This window comes from Photinus pyralis, unplaced genomic scaffold (assembly GCF_008802855.1).
Source record: "Photinus pyralis isolate 1611_PpyrPB1 unplaced genomic scaffold, Ppyr1.3 Ppyr1.4_LG4, whole genome shotgun sequence".
NCBI lineage: Eukaryota > Metazoa > Arthropoda > Insecta > Coleoptera > Lampyridae > Photinus > Photinus pyralis.
The window spans coordinates 37,201,142-37,206,768 of NW_022170511.1; positions in this window are offsets into that span (position 1 = coordinate 37,201,142).

Genomic DNA, 5,627 nt, shown 5'->3' on the forward strand with positions numbered 1-5,627 from the left:
TCTTCTAAACAAGTTCATTTCTATTCATTTGTTCCCTCCGACAATAGTTAACGAGATATTCAAAGTCAAATGTGAAAAAACACGACATTTTCCCTTTTTTTCTTGGTTTTTTGTTTATAACAATATGTTCCGGGCGTTTACGGCCAGGGGGAATATGATCTTCGGATTCAGAGAATTTTTTTACATAGGATGCGCTTGGTGTCGTTGAGTGAAGTGACAACATCCAGCCCAAACCGTATTTGACTGGACTATAGTGGAACTGTCAATAACTGAACGTACCTAACTGGCATAATAATACACGTCTGATTTTTATAGTATTTTACATTATTAGCCAGGTAAGTGAGTTTTTACTGGCGATAGGAGAAGTTGACTAGCGAGCCGTTAGGCGAGCTTGTCATCTCCTAGAGCCAGTAAAAACTATTACCTGGCGTATAATGTACAATATTTTATTTGTTACTCATTTGTAAACGTAAATAATTAGTTCTTAAATTGATTTCGAAGGAATGTCTAAAATATCATATTATCCATGTGACAGAGACTTCGCATTAATTCTGGCCAATGAAATTACTAGATTACTAACTTGTAAAATTTTTACAGGTCTGCTGTCAGTTTTACAAGTCAGTAGCGTTTAAACATGACGTTTACCCGTTTGCGTTTTGTCTTGTTAATCAACGTTTACAACTGAGTAACAAATAAAATCCATTACTCGCTTATTTCATATTTGCTTGGTAGTTACATGAGCTGTATGCATAATACCTTTAATAGCTAAAGTCAATATAATCCATTACCGTACTATAATAAGTAAACACGACAGATTTAGATCTCGTTCGAGGGATACACCTTATTGGATATCGTAATTTGAAATTTCCGTAAAAGCCAAGGTAAAAGCATATTTACTTGGACATTTTAAGAGCGTTGGCAGTTGGTTAAAATTAAAATACAAATTTAGAGAACAAAGACAACGGACGATACACCATTGCTTTTTCAACCCCAACAATTTGCTTAATTTAGTTAATTGCTTAGCACATGTTGCTGTTTTAAGCTATAAATCAAGTCATAGGTTTAGAATTGGTCGCAACGTAATTTACTAATGATGAGAGACAATTGTGTTGTCATTTATCAAACTCCACAATTTTCGTGGTAAATACCTTCTTGACGTCGTTTTCTAAACGGATCTCTTTCCAAATATTTGACACAGGTAGAGACGCTTGAAACTTCCTGCACTGTTTACTTTTCATTATTTCATAATGTTCTCTTGTAAAGTTAGAAATTCAATTTGATGCAAAGTTTCGTACACTTTCCGATGAGAAGCAAAAATGCTTGCCAAATTCTTTTAAACGAGTAAGCAAAATCTGTGTCAATATGTACTCTTCGGACTGACTTTCAAAGTCTAGAAACTTTCAAAACTGGATTTGATTCTATTCAAAGAAGCGGATTAGAAATTTGCGTTAAAAAATGTAAATTGACGCCTTTTTGGTTATGTGCAAAACCCTCCGACACAACCTCATTCTCAATGCACACGATACGTTTTAATTTATACAGGTAAGAATTACCCGTTTAATTTCTTTACATTATGCACACACTACACAACTATCCAGAATTAACTATAGACTAATAATTTTTCAGCTTTACTTCACACACCCCTATAATCACTAATAAAAGTACGCTTTGGAAAACAAATGAATGTGGTCGTGGCGTATTTAAACAGCAGGATGGTGCCCCTGCACATAATTCTTAAGACCGTTCGGGAATATCTTTCAATGAAGTTTCCCGAAAAACTGATTAGGACGCCCTCGGAAACACCCTGTCCAGCGCTTTTGTCCGATATAACCCCGCTTGATTTCTTCGTGCTACGGAAGAAGAACCGAGGGGATTCAATTTCTTGCTCTATTTTAATTCATATATCTTCTATTAATTCAATTTGATTCGTTTTTTTGTAAATTGTATCAATGCACTCGTTGGATTGCTGTTAAATACGTATACCGTCAATTTTCCTAGAATTATAAACCGCAATTAATCCATAAAGGCTATAAGGATTTTAAACAATTGTTATCGGAATATTATGGCCGCCTATTTAAAAAAAAGGAAGTAGTTGATAGTTTAGCAAAGACGAAACGTCTGATTAATTATTTAAAGAGCATTAAAAGTTGCTGTGGAGGGTCATAATAAAAAATAGTTCGTATAAAACTCGAAAAATCCGATTTTTACAAAATATTTCTACAACTTTTTTCAGGAATTTCTGAAAGGTCTTAGAATTTTGATTGCGCAACATTTCTCTCATTTAACCAAATTTGTATCTCTTACCGTTTCTGAAATGCATTTTTCAGATAATTTTTTTTACAAATAAATAAATAAATCTTGATTATTTGAAGGATTTTGGGCTATGGTGCATTAACATCAAGAACTTTTGTATCGAATTTAATAAACTGTCATATGATGTAATTATATACTGGGTGTTCCATATAAAAAGTCACATTATCTGAAAAATGTGGTGTTGGTTTGTTTTTTTAATTTAACCGTTTTTCTATAACTCTACAAATTAGACAGTTAGCAACAGGTCGACTTATTTGAAACAGACTGTATTGTGGCAATATGCAATAAAAAACGCGCCATTGAAAATGTTGATCGACATATCAAGTGCATTTTTACAGAACGTAAAAATCTGAATTGTAAATTAATTTGTTCCTTTCAATGTAAATGCATTGTACAAGATGAAAAATGGAATACCTATAAGTAATTAAAATTCTGACAAGTACAAGAGAAGAAGAAAAACTTGATACGTAGGTATCTACGTTTTCATTTTTCAAAATAATAGAAATCTGCAACAAAAAGCTTCAGGTGTTAAATTGACGCAGAGTACGTGCCAAGATTTAGAAACCTAATCGGAAAAGAGCTTTCGGCGTGCAAGTTTATCCGCCAATTAAGTCGGCAGACACGTTCGATAAACACCACAAAAGACATAGTGTATACTGTTTCATATTTCCAACGGGCGGTAATAATAATTTGTGGGATTTTATTTTCTTTGTGAATGGTGAATAAGTGCCACTGAAGTTTCTATACACGTTCCGGCCTACGTCTGTTCGACTTTTAGGATAATCTGTCGCAATAACCGTTTAGAGTTTAAGGGTTTGAGATAATATTATGTTGCGGTTGTTTTGGGTCCTTGACCAACGCGGTATCAAGACTGAGAAAATAAAAGCCCTAAAAGGGCACTTAACAAAAGCACACGGCCGACACACAGGTTATATATTTGCTTTAATCAAGAAACGTGCTATTCAAAATCGGTGCAAAGTCAAACGGCGTAAAAAGACATCCACTTACCGAGAAAGATGTCCTCATCATCGTGAGCGACGTTCGCGGTTATGGCGGCCATTCCCTGAACAAGCGCGAGAAGCGACGAATAGGGGCTACGGGTATCCGAAAAACTTAACTGAAGACCTAAGGGGGCTCTGTAGAACTCGCCACACAACATCCCCGGGCATAACGAGACGTTCTCGTTACCTGAAACAAAAAATTACCCAGGTAAGTAATTATCACTCGCACTATTCCTGAAATAATCGTTTCAGTTATAGCAATGTTTGCATAGAGATGTTGTAATTAGTTCAAACTAATTGCCCAATTAGAGGTGTTGATTACCCATTTAAGGCGTGTTAATTATAGCACCATAATAAACAGGCCTATGTATAGAAGGATCCGCCAAAATTGAACTGGCTTATTTTTTAAAACCGCTTTTAAGGGTGTAAATTGCTTTTATGTAAAGAAGCGGGGCCTCGCGAATTTCAGCGTTAATGGTATTGTACTAGCTCTGGATAAATTAAAGCCGATAAGATAAGTGCAACAGTTTGATAGAGCCTACGCCCTACGTTATTCCGAATTTCTACGACACATTTTAAACTTCCGATAATTTGCAAATTAGCAGAAATCTATTCTGTAGTAAGAAGTCACATAATTTAACACAAGCTAGGAGAACTATGAAATTTAAAAAAAATGTTCGGATGCCGTTTTAAACTACGTAATGTGAGAGGGTAATACCTAAATACGTGTGGTATATTCTTTTGCATACATGCCTCAATTCAATTGGTAATTGCGAGGGAAATTGGCATATTTCTTTTATAGTCTCTGCCAATATCAGGTAGTCCATCCTATTCCTAGGAATTCTTTAGTATTCCTTTAAATATAAAGAGAACACAACAGACTATCGAAGAGCGAAATAAGACAGTGATAGCTCCATTTGAAAAAAATAGATATGTCACTTTCAAATTCGGAAACTTTAACATTTTCTTGTGAACACCCTGTATCACTAAATCCAACTCTCATTGTCGAAATGTAGCCCTTTATTCGGATTAAAATTGTTGAAGGTATTTCTCAACTTCAAAAAAGAAGGCCGCTACGATTTATCAAAGTGAAGCTTGTAACAGTTTAGTTTATTCTTATTCAAATTTCAAAATTACCGCTTGCTAGGTTAGGTAGGATATAGGTGAGATGGCGTCACTTGTACGCGTGTTTCTTTCCTCGCGCAGAATCACGTTATTTTTTCACTTCATTTCCGTTTTAAAGCCAACGAGGTTGTACTTGTTGTAGAGCGTGGCATTGTGAATTCTTCTTAAACCAGTGGGTAATATTTGCCATCATTCACGTAAAATCTCTGGCAATTTTACCTTTTTATTGGCGTTGTCGAGTAGAGTAACTCAGAAGCCGTTTTCTCCATTGCGAGGCTATATATCTGGTGGAAGTTCATCGCCCTACCTACATGTAAGTGAAATGGCGTTGGTTTTCTTTTACGTTATGTTATCTAAAATTCTTTCAGACTCACAATTTGAGGTTGGATAATTTCCCTATTTCATTGATTTAAGTATTTCTCATTACCCTCCTGACGATTTCAGGTATGTTATTAAAAATCTCGTTAAGGGAGTGTTACATCTTCATTACTTTTAGGGGGTCCATGTAGTAGATGAATTCTTGTACCGGTCAATCCTTGTACAGACGAATCCTTGTATGGTATAGTTTATAGTATATCCTTGCACATTCTTGTGTGCGGGGGACATTGACCTGGCATAATTTTGGGATAGTAAATGAATTTGCATCTTGCGAATATTCCGGAGTACGAACCGAGTAGATAAGCGCTAACACCTAAACGATACCGGGGAGCGACCAGCTGATTGTGGAATTTTCGGAAGATACGATCTTTTACACAACCTTTTTTTTTTTTATTTGCTTCAATACCGTTAATCTAGTGTAACCTTCCGACGATTTATGATTGGAGCTTTGTATTTTGTTCGCATCTAGTGTTTGAGGTCGTGGGTCTCTTCAAGAGCAACGCACCTGTATTTAACGTATGGGTAAACGAGCCGGCTACGAGTAAGCTATTTTTGGCCCTTCCGGCTCATATAATCGTTCCGAGCGTTGTAGCTTGGGGTTTGTTTTTGTGTTACAGAACCGGAACTTCGAAGGAGAGCTCTTTTTCGGAGAAGACAGCGTATGTGTTATTCAAGGTAAGATTTTTAATTTACTTGTACCCAGTGTTGCCTATATGAGTTGTTATTCGGGCTAACTTAATTCAATCTTTGAATCCATTGAAATCTTAGCTACATTTTTGCTCGATCATTGTTGTAGGGGTCTGGTAACGT